Source organism: Pogona vitticeps, chromosome 3 (genome assembly GCF_051106095.1).
Source record: "Pogona vitticeps strain Pit_001003342236 chromosome 3, PviZW2.1, whole genome shotgun sequence".
Lineage (NCBI taxonomy): Eukaryota > Metazoa > Chordata > Lepidosauria > Squamata > Agamidae > Pogona > Pogona vitticeps.
This window is the reverse complement of record NC_135785.1, coordinates 257,848,698-257,867,319: the sequence shown is the minus strand read 5'-3', so window position 1 is coordinate 257,867,319 and position 18,622 is coordinate 257,848,698. Positions and strand designations below refer to the sequence as shown.

At 42.0% G+C, this 18,622-nt stretch overlaps 1 long non-coding RNA gene across 1 annotated transcript; it reads right to left on the bottom strand.

Moving 5' to 3' along the window:
- Positions 1–13,211: 13,211 nt before the first annotated feature.
- Positions 13,212–17,888, bottom strand: LOC140705382 (uncharacterized). The gene is made up of 2 exons (XR_012084762.2): positions 16,726–17,888; positions 13,212–13,628 (listed from the first exon to the last, which is right to left on the bottom strand). It is a non-coding gene; the product is annotated as an uncharacterized LOC140705382 (long non-coding RNA).
- Between the last annotated feature and the right edge of the window lie 734 nt (positions 17,889–18,622).

Below are 18,622 nucleotides of genomic sequence, written 5' to 3'. Positions count from 1 at the left end.
ACAAGAGGACCATTTTCCTCAGCCTGATCAGCAGATGTAGCTGTTCCAGATTGAGTAGCCATGGCAACAGGCTCCCTCAGTGACAATGAGCCTTGCTCTTTTTGGACACAGAACACAGCTTTTGGCTTGGTTCCACTCGAATCCTGAGGCACAATTCCTTTTAGCTGCTTTAATTTCTCACACTCTGAGATTAGATGGCCCTTTCCCTGACAGAAATAACATTTTCTGGTGTATTTTGATTCTCTCTCATCTTGTTTTGGTTTTCCCTCCAAAATCTGAGGTCTTGGTTTCATGTCTGAGGGCTTCCCTTCACCATGGGCCCCTCCCCCTTGCTGGCTTTTCCCTGGTCCCTGAGAGTACTTGCTGTAGGTTTCTTTGGGTTTTCCTACAGATTTCTCCTCACCTAAGGGCTTTCTTATCTGGTAAATAAAATCTGCGATCTCGGCTGCTTCTGCCACAGATTTTTGTTTCCTTTCCCTCACCTGGAATTTCAGTTCCCCATGCAGGACTGAATAGAACTGTTCCAGCGCTATCAAATCTTTAAGCTGCTGAAAGGTCTCTGTCCCCTCCTGAGATAGCCATTTCTCAAGCAGCCTCACCAATTGAGCCCCCACTTGGGTAAAAGTCTGCTCTGGTTTCTTTGTGAGGGACCTGAATCTTTGCCTCAGCTGTTCCGCATTTATCCCATGTCTTGCAAACACCAGTTTTTTAAACTCTGCAAAATCTCTCATCAGTTCCTGTGGCATCTCTGAATAAACCTCAGCCAGGCTACCACTGATTAAAGATCGCATGATGGTCATCTTCTCAGTTTCCCTCACTGAGAAGTCCACAAACGCTCTTTCCACTAAGGAAAAGAACACCTCAGGACAATCTCCCTTGTGGTACACAGGGAATTTCTTCAGGTCAGCCTTAGACAATTGGCCTCCCTCAGAATCCCTATTGTTATTATTGTTCTGGTTCATCAGTTCCAATTTTCTTAATTCAAACGCCATTCTCTCTCTCTCCAATCTTTCCTCCCTCTCCATTCTCTCTCTCTCTAATTTTTCTTCTTTTTCCAATTGCCTCATCCTCAGTTCATGCTGTTGGGCTATGAGCAATTTTCTGAGTTCTGGGTTCTGTTCTCCCGTGCTGTCACCTTGCACTGAGCCAAATTCATCCTCAGAACCTTGGTCAACCTGGGGGTCTTTCACTTCACCCATTTCTGCCATTTGGCTTCGAGTCAAGGGCATACTCCCCCCCAGAACAGGCTGCTTTCAAAAGTCAAGCCTCAAAATAAAGCGACCACTTTTTTTTTTCTTTTGCCTCAGAACCAGCTTTCCCTATAGATTGCTGCTGTCCTTCAGCACTACTTGCAACAGTTGCGAGTTAGAGTCTACCCCCCTCTGCTGGGCCTCTCAGCAGGCAGGCTAAATCACTTCTACTTTACAATTTTGCCTCAGCTTTTTTCCCGCCAAAAACAGGTTGCCTCAGAGCTCCCTAATCTAGCCCCCAATCTGAGGTTACACGTTCTTCTACTAGTGCACCCCCCCGTGAGGTACACCTAGAAGATTACCTACGTGCTCTCAGATTGTCCCTGACTAGACCCCCCTTGCTCTGGGCACTCTTGCCAAGGCTTTGCTGGACCACTGGACAACTGGACCAGTCGTATCCCACACGCTGGACACCAATCAATGTGACAAACCCAGACCTACTGGGATCTGCCACACGTTAACTAAGCTGCCACCAACCATTCCCTATAAGAAGTCACACAGACCAGGGATGGATTTTTAAACAAATAAAAGAACAAGGTTTATTTAAATCACACACAGGGAAAATAAAATGATCAGGTGAATAAGATTTAGTAACGTGGCTTAGTTTCACTCATACATACACACAGTTTGGTTCACACAGAACCCTTAACTTGAAGCACAGACCCTGAACCTATCAGTTCTGGCTAACCATTCAGACACCTGAACCTATCAGGTTGGTACTGACACACAGTAGTACCCTGTCTGACACACAGACTCCCACACCAGCTTCTTCTTCCCAGCTGCTGCTTCGTCACATCCCAGCGTCTCAACTTCTCCACACACGCATCACATATATATACAGTACAGCCCCTCCTCCTGATGTCCCGCCTTCCACTCCCCATAGGATGGAACTTTCCCTCCAAACCCATGACAGACAGGTAACATCAGTGCTGTATGTAACACCTTTATCTCTGCTGCAGGAATAGAGAACTGTTTTTCTCTTGACATCCGCTTGCCTTCTGGAGGGGAAGGGCCTGTGATGAACAAATCTACCCCAGAGTCAATAATGGGTAGGGATGCCCCCTCCTCTATCTTTCTGCCATCTTCTCTAACTTTTCCTACCTTTCACGGCACTTCCGGGAAGTACAGATCGCTCTTACCATATGTTTGAATTGACCCACGGCAGAAGACTTTCAAAATTAGGGCTTCAGAGAATGTACGGGCATGTGTTTAATTTGCTTGCAGGCAAAATAATTTTGGAGCCCAGTATTAGGAGGACTGCACTATCTCTGGGGAAAAACATAACGTTCCTGGAGAAGCAACTTTAACAAATGCTACTAATTAGTAACAAGGGCTAACATCTTACTGAGGAAAAACCTTGTGTGTTATTTTCCTGTTTCTTGGGTTGTCCACCGGATGCCCGAACACACAATCTGATGCACAATCTGGGAGAGACCAGGCACATGGTGGAAAGACCAGAAACAGTTACTTTTAACTGTATTGATCTGAACATTGTCAAAGTTACGAGGTGCGTCTTTCCAACACAATATTGTAGCTATGAGTTAACCCTTAGCACTTAAGACTCTCTTGCATACATCCTTACTGGTAAGAAATCTGTGGAAAAGCCACAGAAGGAGTATTGGTTTCCTCCCTTGAGGATAGTTAGGAAGCTACTGTGAGTTATTGGTCCCATAAATGAGATCAAAAACCACGAAACAGGAAAATCCAGGCCCCATTCACTCCCATTCGAAATGAAACTGCTTGAGTCAACATAGTTCCCGGGACATGAACTCTTGGCAGCCTGCATTTAAAGTCTGTTTCGATTTTATTAAAAGAAATCACTTAATACCGTATCTTTACTGTTGAATGACTCAATTTTGGTAACGTAAGCCAAATTAATTATCTATAGGGAAACTGTTCTGTTCAAAGGACTAGAAAGGCCAATTATTAAACAACATAAGTTTATTTAAGTGAACAAAGAAAACATTTCTCTACAGTTTCATTTCTAAGCAACAGCATAACAGTTCAGCACCTTCTATAAAAATTAACTATTAAACAAAACAAAGACTAAACTATAAACTAAGATAAGCAAACGATATTCTTACGCAGTCCATATTGTTGAATTAGGTTCCTTCGCTTGGATCAAAGAAATGCGACGCCATGTTTCAGAATCCCAAAAACTCTCTTCTCTCTCTCAAGTTACTTTTTCCAACCTCTTGTAAATTTCTCCAACCTGCCCCCTCCTGACATATTCAACCAATCATGAAGGCAAGAATTAGCATAGGGTACGCCCTACTTTCCCACCAACACCAAAGAATTGTTTATCATTCAGGTTAGAGATATTTTGACTCTGCCGTGTTTTCCTCTCCAGCTGCGGCGATAAGAAAAGCTGAAAATAACTACTAGTAATTTTCCAGAACTTAGCCTGTGTCAGACTCAAAATGGATTCCTCTATGGTTAAGACATGACTACATAACACATCTCTAATTAGAAAAATACATTTCATCACACACCCCCGCTAAATTTCTTCTAAATTCAGAACAGTTATTCTGAGCTAATTTGAAGTAAATTGATAAAACAACTAAAAGTAAATGACTATATATGGATTATAACAAACAATATAGCAATACAATCTCTCGGCACACCATTCAGATATACAAAAAGGAAACAAGCATGTTAGCTCATTAGCCACAGTAACTACTCCAACCGTCTTCCATCTTCTTTAGCGGTCAGGAACATCTGGATCTTCACAGTACATCCTGGAAAGTCCATCTGCCACCACATTTAGCTTTCCAGGTATATGTTGAACTTCAAAATCAAAATCCTGCAATGCTAAACTCCATCTTAACAATTTTTGGTTCTGAGACTTCATCTTTTGTAACCAGACTAAGGCTCTATGATCAGTTTGGAGTGTAAATTTACGCCCCCATAGATAAGGTCGTAAAAGATTAAGAGACCAATATATAGAAAGAGCCTCTTTTTCAAGGATTGCATAATGTCTCTCTCTTTCCAAGAGCTTTCTAGAGAAGTATGAGATAGGATATAGATTCCCATCCTCCCCTTGCTGTAACAAAATAGCTCCTAATCCAAATTCTGAAGCATCGGTTTGCAAAATGAAAGGCTTATCAAAATCAGGTGATTTCAGTATAGGGGCATGAATAATCTTCGCTTTTAAGGCCTCAAAAGCCCCTTGGCACTCGGGGGTCCAATTAACTTTGACAGGCTGTCTCTTCTTAGTTAGCTCTGTCAGAGGTGTAGCCAATTCACTGAAATCAGGGATGAATTTCCTGTAATAGCCAACTACACCTAAAAATGAACGCACTTGTTTCTTGGTTTTTGGAATAGGCCAATCATTGATAGCTTGAACTTTGGCTTGCAGAGTATGAATTTCACCTTGACCAACCAAATGACCCAAATATGTGACCTTCCCTTTCATCCATTGACATTTACTAGCTTTGACAGTAAGACCAGCTTGATGAATTCTAGACAACACAGTTTCAACATGAGACATATGAGAGTCAAAGTCAGAACTGAAAATAGCAACATCATCCAAATAAGCACTAGCAAAAGGTAGACCTTTTAAAACTTTATCTATCATTCTCTGAAATGATGCTCCTGCATTTTTCAATCCAAATGGTAGCCTTTTGAATCTAAAAGTGCCTACATGAGTGATAAAAGCGGTCTTATCTCGTGAATTTTCGGCTAAATCCAGCTGCCAGTAAGCATTCTTTAAGTCAATTATGCTGATAAAATTTGCCTTGGCCAATTTTTCAATTAAATGATCCATTCTAGGCAATGGATAAGGATCTGAAACAGTAACACTGTTTAACTTTCTGTAATCCACACAGAACCTTATCTCATCAAGAATCTTGCCAGTAGAATCTTTTTTCGAAACCAGAACCACTGGAGATGAGTATGGGGATGATGACTCCTCAATTACATCCAGAGATAACATCTTTTGTATCTCTTGCTCAATCCGTAGAGCATGATCACCAACTGCTCTGTATGGACTAGATCGAATTGGCTGACTATCGGTAGTGATAATTTCATGACTGACCAAATTTGTGTAACCTGGCTTATCTGAAAAAACATCTTGATATTTTTCTAAGATTTGGTACAGCTTTCCCTTCTGAAGTGAGGTACCTGTCAAAACAAGGTTGTCAGCCCAATCACCAGCATCTTCTAATTCAGCTAGCATATCAACAGGCTCATATTCAGACTGATGACAAGCAACCTTATATTGCAAAACCATTGCAGTTCTGTCTTTATACAATTTCAACCTATTGACATGGTAACTTACAGGCTTTTTATCAGAATTCAACATTTTTACTAAATAATTGTTATTCCCCAGTTTCTGTACCACTTCCCCTGGACCTTCCCAGCCAACCTCTAATTTAGAAGGTCTGAGGGGGTTTAAAACAAGAACCAAATCTCCCACATCAAATTCCCTGTGTCTGGAATGTCTGTCATGGTAGAGTTTCTGGGTTGATTGAGCATTTAGCAAATTGTCTTTAGCCAATTCTTGCACAGCTAACAGTTTTTCTTGCAGATTTCTGACAAAATCAGCAACTGGAACTGTGCTGCTTTTCACCACACCTTCCCAATCAGATTTCAGGAAATCCAAAGGTCCTTGTAGATTCCTCCCAAATACCACTTCACTTGGAGAGAAACCACCAAGAGAAGTGTGAGCAGAACTTCGATAAGCAAATAAAACAAATGGTAACAGATCGTCCCAAATGTTACCATACACCTGTACCATGGTCTTGATCATCCTCAGTAAGGTTTGTTGACCTCTCTCAATTAACCCATGACTTTCAGGATGATAGGCGGAGCTAAATTTTATTTCTATTCCACTAAGTTCACAAATTTTGTCCATTAAGGAGCTACGAAACGCCCCCGCCTGATCACAAATTATCTGAGATGGTACTCCAATACGTGAGCACAAGTCTATGATGATGCGTGCGATGGTGGAAGCTCTTAGATTACTCAACGCATAGGCCTCGATCCAACGACTAGCTTGGCAGATGAAAGAGATGATGTATTTCTTCTTAGACTTAGTTGGAACAAAAGGTCCCATGACATCCATTTGCAAACATTGGAAAACTTGATCAGGTATTTCCATTAAGAGCATTTCCGACTTCGTTTTATCGGTCTGATAACCTGTTTTTTGGCAATAGTCACATGAACTGACATAGTCCTTCACATTTTTGTTAATACCAGGCCAATAAAAATGCTGAGAAATTCTTTTTAAAGTTTTTTGCACACCTTGGTGACCACTAGATGGATTGTCATGAGCTAATTCAAGAATCCTCAGTCTGTATTCCTGCGGTACTACTAGCTGTTGTGTGGGTTGCATGTTCAAGTGTGATTTGGGATGATATTCTCTATACAAAAGTCCATTCTGACCCCACACAAAGTTAACTTGCCGTGTTATTGGGTTTTGAGCATAGTCGTCTGCTTGTGCTCTCAAGGAAGCTAGTGAGGGATCAGTCATTTGCTTCACTTTAAACTCAGCTGACCCCATAGGCACTGATTCCTCTATTTCCACTTCTGTATTAGCTGCATTATCTTGTTCTGCCACTAGATGCTGCTGCTGGTCTAAGTTTGTAGTAGGGACAGCTTCATCAGAAACACTCCCAGTCTCTGCTTTTTGGGTTTGGGAACGGGTAACCACGTTAACAGCAGGACCTTCCTGACTCTGCTTAAAATTCAAATAGGTGAGGTCATTTCCCAGCAAGAAGTCAGGTTTCCCCTCATGAGTGAGGCAAAGTTTAGTACCACGCCAATTTTTGAACGATAATTCCACAAACGCGAGAGGAATATGTTGTTCTCCCGCCTCTCCTGAACCATAGGTCCTAATGGGTAACCTTAAATTGTCCAAAATCAGTTCTGGGTGCAAAAATTTTCGGGATATGGAAGAAAGTTCGGCACCAGAATCACTGTAAGCATTCAGAACCACCTGTTCCTTATCAGTATACAAAATCACTTCTTCAGAATAAGTCCTCATAGCCCATTCTTTCTGAGACTCAGGGATTACGCAACCCGGGTCCATTAGGGTATACTTTTTCCCCTGTGGAGACTGTCTTATAACTCCTGCTTGTTCTCCTCCACGAACGTCTAATATTTGAGGCACGTAGTAATTTACCGCTGCCTGTCTATCACTGGCTAGTGAAGCGGTAGTACTCCCACTGGGTTGATTCTGTCTAGGCACTGTGCCCATGACAGACTGGCTTTGAGTTGGTACTTGTTGACTCTCTGGGGTGTTAGGGCTTACCAGAGATACTTTGGGTGTGCCTCCCTTGGATTTGCGTGGCGCTGGTACCGGTGTCCTAACATCTGACTTCCTAGCTTGACTAGGGGGTCCTTGAGATAGTGCACAGTCCTTTTGTAGATGAGGGCCACCGCATTTGAAACAAGCAAAAGTGGGTCTGCTTTGATTTGGAGCTAAACTCCTGCGCTGATCAGTTGAAGTCTGCCTATACTCTTGATGGTAAGGCTTTTTAAAGTCAGGCTGGCTTTGTCTCTTAGGTGCCTCTGCTCTAGGCGCCTCTGCTCTGGCTCTAGGCGCTGGTTCAGGCTTTCTAAACGATAACAGTTCGTCAGTCCTCAGCGCAAGGGATTGGAGGTCTTTAAATTCTCTCTCTAGTAAAGAACTCCTCAACTCTAAAGGGACCAAGTTCATAAATTGCTCCATGAATAATGCCTTTCTCATATCTGCTACAGATCTGATTTTCAAAGAGTCCAGCCATTGGTCTCCTAAAAATTCCAGCCTGTCAGCTAAAGCTGCATAACTCTCATTAGGCAGTTTTTTGATTTTCCTAAAATTCTGCCTCAATAGCTCTTTTGTATAACCATAGCGCTGTTTAATAACCCAAACTAATTCAGACCAATCATAATCTTCCTCAGCCACTTTGGCCACGATTGTGGCGAGTTGACCGGAAATTTGGGTACGAAGGAGTTTGGGAAGCCACTCTCTAGGTATCTCCAAATCTTGGCAAGATTGCTCGAAATTCTTAAGGAAGCTCAACACACAATCGCCCTCCTGGTATCTAGGTAGACTTCCCCTATCCACACTGGCTATAGAGTCTTTAATTGCCTGTTTGGCCTTTCTCTTTTCCTGCAGCTCTTGCACTTTTTGCTCCCTGCACTTATTCTTCACTTTCTCAGCCTGATTCAAAGTGTTAACAAACTCCTTTTGGGTCCTCACTAGATCTGCAACCAGCTGGGTCAGTTCCTCAGTCGCGGGCATCGGTGTGGGTGGATTCCGCCCCCCCGCACCAGACGGATTCTCACCAACGGCTTCCTCTGTAGGTCGGGGATGTTGCTCCTCCGCTCGCCCTCTGGAATCTCTCCGGCTTGGAATAGGCAATGGGTCAAACTCCTGGGGGTACCCAGCCATTTGTAAATCCAATTGGTCTTCTTCAACCGAATCTTCCACAATTGATTGCTCCCCCTCCGATTCTTCCATCAACAACCTCAATTCGCTGGATGTTTTCCTCCGGCCAGTTCTCCTCTCAGTAACATGCTGAGCCATGTTGACTGCTTGCAGCCGCTAAGCTGTAAACCTCCCACTGTTTCGGCAATAAATTACCGCCAGCCATAAAACTGCCCTGAAAACCCTGATAAGGTGCCGTGCCTTAGCTGTGCCTAGCAACGAAAAAGCTTACTTTAGAAATTTACACCTAGTCCTTTAACAGAATCCGCCCCCACAACTGACCCTTTTCAGCCAGGGCTTCAGTTGAAAAGAAATAGAGCAGAGGAAAAAAAAAAATATTTAACCAGTTAGCAGGACAACCCACGCTGTGTTGCTGCCTTGTTTCAAACTGAAAGCAGTCCGTGCCTGACCCTCAGCTTCAATTTACAACAGCATCTGGATAAATCCAAAGCAAACTGTGTGTAAAGAGAAAGCCCGGGCGTAACACTACTGAAATCAGGTTGCAAATCAGGCCCGTGGATCTTAACACCGTGCCACCATGTGAGTTATTGGTCCCATAAATGAGATCAAAAACCACGAAACAGGAAAATCCAGGCCCCATTCACTCCCATTCGAAATGAAACTGCTTGAGTCAACATAGTTCCCGGGACATGAACTCTTGGCAGCCTGCATTTAAAGTCTGTTTCGATTTTATTAAAAGAAATCACTTAATACCGTATCTTTACTGTTGAATGACTCAATTTTGGTAACGTAAGCCAAATTAATTATCTATAGGGAAACTGTTCTGTTCAAAGGACTAGAAAGGCCAATTATTAAACAACATAAGTTTATTTAAGTGAACAAAGAAAACATTTCTCTACAGTTTCATTTCTAAGCAACAGCATAACAGTTCAGCACCTTCTATAAAAATTAACTATTAAACAAAACAAAGACTAAACTATAAACTAAGATAAGCAAACGATATTCTTACGCAGTCCATATTGTTGAATTAGGTTCCTTCGCTTGGATCAAAGAAATGCGACGCCATGTTTCAGAATCCCAAAAACTCTCTTCTCTCTCTCAAGTTACTTTTTCCAACCTCTTGTAAATTTCTCCAACCTGCCCCCTCCTGACATATTCAACCAATCATGAAGGCAAGAATTAGCATAGGGTACGCCCTACTTTCCCACCAACACCAAAGAATTGTTTATCATTCAGGTTAGAGATATTTTGACTCTGCCGTGTTTTCCTCTCCAGCTGCGGCGATAAGAAAAGCTGAAAATAACTACTAGTAATTTTCCAGAACTTAGCCTGTGTCAGACTCAAAATGGATTCCTCTATGGTTAAGACATGACTACATAACACATCTCTAATTAGAAAAATACATTTCATCACAGCTACTACAGTGAGAAAGGTTGGATAACTCTTTCACGCTATTGGGAATGACCAGGAGCAACTCAGCTTCTACATGAGAAGATACATGGCTTTGCATGGGAAAGAACAGGGAAGACCTTCTTAGATTTCCTTGACTGTCCTTTAGCTGCTGTGACCTGTGGTAGTTTTCCTTTGACCTTAGATGCCAGTAGTTCCCAACCTTGGGTAACTTAGGTGTCCTGGGACTCCAACTCCCAGAAACCCTGGCCAGCGGAGCTAGGGGTGAAGTCTTCTGGGGGTTACAGTCCAAGAACACCTGGGTTACCCAAGGTTGGGAACCACTCTTCTATGATGAGGCTCCTGACTAGACACAGACACGAATCGGGAAAACTGGTGGTTTGTGATAGTTCGTTGTTTTTGACTAACCACAATCCCCTGGAAAAAATGAACTGGTTTGTGCTTCCGTTATCCAGTTTGTGACTTGGGAGAGACCTACCTACTCTTGCCTCCCATCTCCTCTGCTGCCCACCTGGCCACTGCCTATGGCCCCCATCATCTCCCTCCTGATGCCTTCTCCACCACCACCATCCTCAGAGTCCGTGGGCCCGGTTACGCATCCCAGAGGCTACTAATTCATACAACTGCCTGAAGTCAGATGTGACTTGATAGTGCACAAGGGCTACGAGGCGTTAACCATGGTATTTGGGATTGCTCGTCATCTCATAGCTTAGATTATATTTGAACAGTCTTTCTTACTATATTTACATCATAGCTGTTACACGGCAGGAGTAAACAAGATGTGGCGCTGAAGGTCAAAACTTGTTGGAATGTCTCTCCCAGGAAACAGGGACCAGTTTCACTCGATTCACAATCTAAGGGAGGCCAAAAAGATGAAAATGAGGAACTGGGCCTTCTCAGCACTGCCTCCTTCTTTTATGGAACAAGCTAACAACTGACATGCTCCAGGCTCCGTCCCTCCTGATATTTAGGTAGTTAGTTAAGACAGAACTACATAAAGGAGCTTTTATGAATGTGTCCACAAATGCTGTTAATATTAATTTTTAAATCTTGGTCTCTTCTTTTTTACTAGCTGTGTTCTACTTTGTGTATCACCATATGGACTTTTTTGATATATGGAGTGGATCAGGGGTGTGGTTGGGTGGGTTTTGTGCCTTATTCTGTATATTGACCAGAGTAGTGTGTGTTCACTTAAAGGTATGGTATACAAATCATAGAAATTCCTTCCTTCCTGCCTGCCTGCCTGCCTTCCTTCTGTTGCTCACTGTTTCCTGGATGTGTGCCCAAAGATGGCTGCTGTTGCTGCCATGTCAGCAATGTCTTCCAGAACATCTGTACAACTATCACTCGCTGTATCTGTTCATGTGATGCAACTGTCAAAATGGCTGCTTCACAGGACCAGGTAGGGAAATGCTGGCTGAAATTCGGTCATAAGTCATGACGAGTGCAGACCCATGAAATCAAGGGCACTTAGAGAGGAGTTGACTCATCAAATTCCCACTGAATCAATGGGCCCACTTTTGCTGCGACTTGAACACCAAATTTTGTGGTGTTTACTCTTGAAATATAGCACATGTACAGTTTGGCTGGACACAGATTTGCCAGGCAAATACTTTGGAAAGCAAAATGAAAAAGGAAATGTTGTAGTACAGTAGGTTTCAAACGGCCCACCTTTGGAGAACCCTTACTCCATAGAGTCATTTCCCTAGAAGCTTTTTTTTTAATCAACCATGGGATTCCACAAGATTCTGGAACCCATTTTATGGCATCCTCTCAGTCCCCATGAGATGCAAGACAGGTTTTAAGATTTCAAGTACTGTGCCATGCTGAGGTAAGGATGGGCAAGCTGTCTTTCTAAGAAGCTACTCCAGTATTACTGATTCTTCGCCATTCAGATGTTGTTAGGTGTTGTCCGGTCACCTCTGACGTAGGGTGTCCCTATGAATGAATGGTCTTCAAGATGTCCTGTCCTCCACAGCCCTGCTCAGATCTTGTAAATTCAAGGCTATGGCTTCCTTTATAGAGCCAATCTATCTCATATTTGGTCTTCCAAATACAGAAACCTTCAACTTTTTCAGGCATTAATGTCTTTTCCTACAAATCTCGCCTTCTCACAATGTGCCCCAAATACTAAAGCCTCGGTTTCTTCATTTTGACCTCCACAGCAAATGCAGGCTTGGCTTGCTTTGTCTGCTTCAGTACCAATTCCAGTTCATCTGCCCATATGTTAATGTGTGGAAACACAAGAACATATTGAAATCTCATGTATGCCAAGTAAGAGAAATCATATTACATTGGTTGTGGCACTGAACAATGCTTTGGGATTGGCGGCATGAGCAAAGAGCAAAGCTGTTAATGGGTTTTCACATATGAAAACTGATAATGTTTCCATTCACCCTTGGTGTAATGCCTTTAGACATTCTTTTACAGTGTTTACACTTGAAGTATAACACTCACAGCTGATGTGGCTTGGCTGGATATTGAATTGCCAAGTAAATATTGAATGGCACAGGGATGTATTGAAGATGGCAAGGTACTGTATCATAAAACCACAAATGCTAGAGGAATAACTACTACAGTGAAACAAGAGTTGATACTAAAGATGAATGACTAGTCGCATTAATGAATGACAGATGGACAGCTTGACTTGGATTGTTGTTGTTTTTTAGTCATTAAGTCGTATCTGACTCTTCGTGACCCCATGGACCAGAGCACGCCAGGCCCTCCTGTCTTTCCTTGCCTCCCGGAGTTGGGTCAAAGTTATGTTGGTCGCTTCGGTGACCCTGTCCAGCCATCTCGTCCTCTGTCGTCCCCTTCTCCTCTTGCCTTCACACTTTCCCAACATCAGGGTCTTTTCCAAGGAGTCTTCTCTTCTCATGAGATGGCCAAAGTATTAGAGCCTCAGCTTCAGGATCTGTCCTTCCAGGGAGCACTCCGGGTTGATTTCGTTCAAAATGGATAGGTTTGTTCTCTTTGCAGACTCTCAAGAGTCTTGACTTGGATAGAGACATATAAAGACATTATCTTCTCCTGCAGAACCTGTTAAGAATATGTCAACCAAGAGAAGTCTTCTTCAGAGGACCAAATTCTGGGTTCTGGGAGTTTTGTTATGTTTTTGCACTCTATTGTCTAAACATGATGTTTTACTGAGAGAATCCATGATAAAAAGTGGAATATAAATCCTACAGTTTAATAGACACAAAGGTCGAAATCTCGGTCATTGAATATCCAAATTTGAATATGGTTTCTAACACAGGAGTTGTTTAGCCTAATGCACACACATAACATAATGAGATCTTATAGCACTTTTCAGTTCTGTGGGGCCATTTGCTTAATGTTGATAAATCTTGCAAGTACAATTTCACAAAACATGTCTCTTATTTGCCTTCATATAACAAACAACATGAACAATTTTAACAACAACAAAATGCTACAGTTTGCACACCCAACACCTTGGCAGCAGCACCAACACAGGAGTTGCTTGTAGGATTTGAAAAGTTCAAGTGTCCTTTTGATTTCAAAGTCAGACAAGAATCCGAGGTATCGTCCTCAACTGGGTTGAGTACCCATAACACAGGAGAATCTTCAAAACTCTAAAATAAAATGTCAGTACAATTTTATGCAATTCATGAATTCACTATGTAACTTCACCCCTCCCACACAAACATATAAAAATTACATTTAAACTAAGTTGGCAAGAGCCTTAGTAGTCCAAATGGCAACAGCAGCTTTGGCCTCTTCAGCTCTCCCACTCTTTCTGAGATTCAAACCTCTTACTCATAGCCCTTCTCTTTCTTAGTCCCACCCGTTTGTGCTGAACCAATATTTCCTAGAGGTTACAGTATTATAGAAACAAGGTATTAGACAGACTGAGCCACTTCCAAATGTCAATGGGAAACTGCTTAACACTCTCTCGCATCAGGCACTTTCTACAAAGAGGGGGAAAAAATAACACATCAAGGAGAAAGTGTCACCCAATACCATTTTTCCCCAGCAGTCTGGTTTTAATTTTATTTTAGATTTACTTATGGAGGGAGTGTTCCAAAATATGGCATCTGAAGTATCTAAAGTCATTCCACAATCTCAGATCTCTAGCAAGGTTTTGACTTTATGTGGCTGTATGCGTCAGCCCAGCCCAGTAGAGGGAAGCAACACTTTAAAAGCATCAACGTTACATCTAACATGTTCCTTTTTTGAGAAGTGAGGCTCCGTGTTGTTATTTCTAAAGTTTTCACCAATAGTGGTGCCATTTTTGTACAACCGGTCATGTTTGCTTGTTATGATAAAAGATAACTTTTCAGGGACTTGGAGCCAGTCAGTGTAGTAATTTTTGTGTGAGAAAGCTTTTTTAAAAAGTAATGCATTTGGTAATAAGTTGGTAACATATTATTCATGAATAACAAACCACTTTAATGGACAATGTGATATTTGTGGAAATCAACCAAAACAATGAGTAACACTTTCCTTTTTTGAGTAACGTTTCCAGTCTCTGATCCAGTACAATTCCAGGTTAATATATTCAGTACACATAGCAGAGGAGCAGCATGATGTCCTTCTCTCCATCATCACAATGCCTGAGCCAGCCACTGCTTGCAGACTTCAAACAGTGTGGAGATCTAGACCTCATGATTTTCTAGTTGGATGGATAAAACTTATGCACAGCTGAATATTTTGCTGTATCTGTTGCCACTCTGAATGGGATTTGAGATGTGGTGTTTTTTTTTTTAAAAAAAGAACAGGAATATTGTAAAAGAAAAAGAAAAAAGTGGAGTGAGGTATGACACCCTCTTCACTTGAATTAGAATCCCAGCTTTATTATTTGCAAAAGTAGATATCAAATTCTGGTAACAGGTAAATATTTATTTATTAATTGTTACACTAAAAATATGACGTTCTCACCTATTGTCAATTTACTTTTCAAGCATAAGGATATTTTAACAGCCAACACATAGCTTCTGACACATTCCTTCCTAGTTCTAGGAAATACAGCTACTCCATGGGCACAGTGTGATCTCCCAATGCTTTTTTTTCCCTCAGAGAGCAAGAATGGGCGAACTGTTGTAATGCATTCTGTTATAATTTAGTAGGACCGAGGTATCCACAGGGGAACGGTTCCAAGCCCCACCCTGTGGATGATGGAAATCGTGGATATGTGAACACTATATATATAGCATGGTCTCTGGTTCCCTCTAATGGCCAGTTCTGGTAATACAGTGGTGCCTCGACTTACGGACGCCTCTACATATGAACATTTCGTCTTGCAAACAGCTCCGTTCGCAAAATTTTGCTTCAACTTGTGAATGGAGCTTCGACTTACGAACAAAAAAAATGCAGGGGAAGCGGGAAATGGACTTTGGATTGCCTGGTACTGCCTGGTACTGTAATTTTAAAATGTAACAACTGGTTTAAAAGGTGCTTGGTTTGGTTGAAAGCTGCTTGGTTTTAAAGGTGTTTTGTTTAAAAGGTGTTTGTTCCCTCCCTCCTTCCTTTCCTGCCCTTTTTCTTTACCTAAATCATCTTAGGTTTAAAAAATATATTCTCCCCCTAGTGGTAGAGGATGGATTAACCGCCTCTGCATTCGTTCCTATGGGAACGAATGCTTCGACTTAAGAACGGCGCCTCTACATACGAACAAAAAACAGCCGGAACGGTTTAATCAGTTTTCAATGCATTCCTACGGGAAATGCTGATTTGACTTACGAACTTTTCGACTTACGAATATCTTCTGGGAGGGATTAAGTTCGTAAGTCAAGGCACCACTGTACATCTTTTAAATTCATATTTCGGGAGGGGGGTAAAGAATTTAATATTTTCAGACATCAGACGAGTGAAACCATGGGTACTGATCCTCTGGATATGGCAGCCCTGTTGTACTAATAAAAACCATGTGTCATCAAGTCAATTCTGACTGATGGTGACCATGTACAGGATTTTCCAAACAGAGAGTACGCACAAGCGGTTTACCATTCCCTTCTTCTGTGGACATCCTGGGACTGTGCAGCTTGCCCAAGGCCACCCAGGCTGGCTCTTCTGGGAGGCAGAGTAGGGAACAGAACTCCCAGCCTCTACAGCCAAATACCTGAAACACTGGGTGGTAATGGCAAAAACAGCCACGAAAAGGAAGCTAAACCTCTCCCTCTTCAGCCATTTTGAGCCAAAGGTCTTGAACAGGAAACTTCCAGAACTGCTGGAAACGGAGGAGTGTCTCCGTTGTTCTTAACCCCTTCAGGTCATGGTTAATTTGCTATCGCCAGAAATGCAGATGGCAAGGCCTTCCCTTGGCGCATTCCTCTGGAGATTTGCCACATGAAGTATTTTTAAGTACAATTCCCCTAACATCTGCTTTAATTTAGTAGACAGGATCATTAGTGGCCATTTGTATCTAATCAACATGTAATCCTGGTAGAAGCTCTCCGTAAACAGGCTGATTGAGGAACACAAACGCACTAATGATAAATGTTTATTTCCCTTGAATGAGTTTCACTGTTTAAGAGAGAGAGAGAGAGGTCTTGGCAACCCATTTTGCAAAATTAAAAGCTGGATTGCTAACTGAAGTGAAGGAATGCAGTGCAATCAAATTGCACGCTCCACCTTTTTTGGAAACATAACAAGATCCCCCAAGGTAGAATTTAGATACGTAAACGGAATCATCACAAGATCATAGAAAACATCTACAATGCATTTACTCACATCCATTACCTTCCTCTTGTCTCTTGCGTTCCTCTTCCCTTTCCTTCCTTCTGTTTTCTCCGACTGTCCAAACAGACAATAAGTTGCAACTGGAGTAAGAATAGAACTCATATGCCATCAAGTCAGTTTTGAGTAATGGTGACCCTTTTCAGGATTTTCCACGTAGAGAATAGTCAGGAGTGGTTGACCCTCCCCTTCCATTGTGGGGTGGTGCCCTAGGATTGCGCAGCTTGCCCAAGGCCACATAGAGTGACTGTTCTTGCTGGAGGCACAGTCGTAAATTGAGCTCCCATCCCAAGAAGTAGTTGGCTATCTGGCAATAATTAAGATAATGCACTCCAAGAATCAGTACATTCCATCCATCCATGTGCTGTCAAGTCAATACTAACTTATGGTGACTCAAGGATTTTCGAGCCAGAGATTCTGGGAGTCCTATTTTGCAACATGTTTATTTCAAGTCTTGATAATGAAGCATTAAGCACATCACTCCTTTGAGATTTTCTCTTTCTAGTGATCCTGCCCCATCATCTTTCATTGCTCACTACTCCCTCACCTCCTGTTTTTGCATACTTGTCAACTTTCTATCAGTCTTGCACACAGTCTCCAAATTATAACTGGACACGAGAAGATGAATAGCTTTGGAAGACGTCTCCCACCCACCCCCCAGCTGTTAATACCTGCCATGAGTAGGAGGATCGAACATCCATTTGAGATGTTGTCAAGATGTGTCTAAGACTCTGAACTCCTGCAAAGTTAAATTATTTCACGTTGAAAGAAACACATTCTTTCAACATTCAGTGGAGATCCATGAGGGATGCTGTTTGCAATAGAAAATGCAAAATATGGAAAAAAATTGTTGTTGATTTTCAACTACAACTCCAAAGTAACTTTTTGGAAACTGAAAAAAATGTGCAGTTGTAATAAAGGAGCTGTCATTCCATGTACAACACTGGGAAGGTAAAATCCAGATATTGTATTTTGTTGAAGATTTTCCAAATTACATATATGGGTCTTGAAAACTAAGATGGGATAGCAACTGTTACTTACTAGACTAATGGGCGTTACTGGGTTAGAATCAGATAACAGAGGACTGAACACTGATGGAAGAAATGCCAAGAATTTGTAAGGTAAGCAGGTGATACCATATTACTGAGGGGGGGAAACACCCAGGACTTGAAATGGCCAGAGAAGGTTAAAGAAAAAAGTGCAACAACTTGGTTATATTTCAACATTAAGACAAAAATAATATCTGTAGTTGAACTACATAGCTTTGATGTTGGTACAACAAGTAAGTCAATATTGTTAAAATATCTTCTATGCATTGATTTTTTTAATCAGCCCAACTGGAAACTACAGTAAAGGAATCAGAAGAAAACAGGGACTTGGAAGGGCTAAGAAGGAACTATAAAAGACAGTTAAGTACAAGTAAGTCTTGCCACAAAATGAAAGACCCCTGCTTCTTGGGAGGAAAGCAATGACAAACCTAGACAGCATCTTAAAAAGCAGAGCCATCACCTTGCTGACAAAAGTCCGCATAGTGAAAGCTATGGTTTTTCCTGTAGTGATGTATGGAAGTGAGAGCTGGACCATAAAGAAGGTTGACCGCCAAAGAACTGATGCTTTTGAATTGTGGTGCTGGATGAGGCTCTTGAGAGTCCTCTGGACTGCAAGGAGAACAAACCTCTCCATTTTGAAGGAAATCAACCCTGAGTGCTCACTGGAAGGACAGATCCTGAAGCTGAGGCTCCAATCCTTTGGCCATCTCATGAGAAGAGAAGACTCCCTGGAAAAGACCTTGATGTTGGGAAAGTGTGGAGGCAAGAGGAGAGGCGGATGACAAAGGACGAGATGGGTGGACAGTGTCATCGAAGCGACCAACATTAATTTCACCAAATTC